The sequence below is a fragment of the Otolemur garnettii genome, unplaced genomic scaffold, assembly GCF_000181295.1.
Source record: "Otolemur garnettii isolate 467f Iridium unplaced genomic scaffold, OtoGar3 scaffold00015, whole genome shotgun sequence".
NCBI classification, from domain to species: Eukaryota; Metazoa; Chordata; class Mammalia; order Primates; family Galagidae; genus Otolemur; species Otolemur garnettii.
In genome coordinates, this window is record NW_003852410.1 from 7,421,360 (window position 1) to 7,422,567 (window position 1,208).

Here is a 1,208-nt window from a genome sequence, read left to right on the forward strand (position 1 = left end):
TGTTAATTCATTCATGAATTGATGGGCAGTTGGGGTGATTCTACATCTTTGCAACTGTGAATTGTCCTGCAATAAACACTTGAGTATAGGTGTCTTTTTGATAAAAGAGATTCTTTTCCCTACTACTCAGTAGTAGGATTGGTAGATCTGCTTTTAGTTCTGTGAGAAATCTCCATACTGTTTTTCACAGAGGTTGGATTAATTTTCAGTCCCACCAACATAAGCATTCCTTTCTCTCTGCATCCACACCAACATCTACTGTTTGTAGACTTTTTAATAAAAGCCATTCTAAAAAAGAAAAGGAATGCTTCATGAATTTGGGTGTCATCCTTGTGCAGGGGCATGCTAATCTTCTCTGTATCATTCCAATTTTAGTATTTGTGTTGCCAAAGCAAGCATGAAAATTGCATTTCTTATTTCTTGCTCAGTATTGGGATATAATGCTATTGCTTGAAGTCTTTGTGACTCTAAGGTTTACTGTCTTGAATTAGTTTTACAGGATAGCACTCTAGATGGTGCCTTGCAGATACTCAAATATTTATTGAGAAAAGGAGAGATTTACCTTTTCTATTATTAATGAAGAGGCAGTCTATTGCATTCAAGTCCTAATTTAGTCCTCTCCCAGTCTGGATAGGGCTGATCTCTGTAACCAGTGGGATATTGTGGAAATGGCAGATGTTAGATCCCAAAAATACATTATGGCTTTCCTCCTGTTCCTTCATGGATCATTCACTCTTAGGGATGTTAGATAGATACCTTGTTGTGAGGATATTCATGCAGTCTATGGGGAGATTTGTGTGGTGAAACTAAGGCCTTTGCTAACATCCATGTATGTGAACCATCTTGAAAATTGATCCTCTAGCCCCAGTTAAGCCTTCAGGTAACCATTGCCCCAACCAGCTCAGCTTCTAAGCTGTGAGACAATAAGGGTTTAGTGTTTTAAGCTACTAAGTTTTGAGGTAAATTTTATATGACAATAGATAACAAATACACATAGGAATCAAAGCAATAATATAAATAAAACCTCACCAGAAACCAGACATTTGGCCTCAATTTCATCATCTTTATCATTCTTTAACCATTTTCCCATTGGTGTTCCTGTGACTTTGTTGTATACTAAGAATAGTAATACAGTATTTACCATATTATCTGCATTGTTTCCCCCAATCTGTTATCTGTCTCTATTTGGAGGTTTGGTTTTGATATTA

At 36.5% G+C, this 1,208-nt stretch overlaps 1 non-coding gene across 1 annotated transcript; it reads right to left on the bottom strand.

Annotated features, from left to right (window-relative positions):
* Positions 1–293: 293 nt before the first annotated feature.
* On the bottom strand, positions 294–397 carry LOC111723783. The gene has a single exon (XR_002772252.1). It is a non-coding gene; the product is annotated as a U6 spliceosomal RNA (small nuclear RNA).
* Positions 398–1,208: the final 811 nt, after the last annotated feature.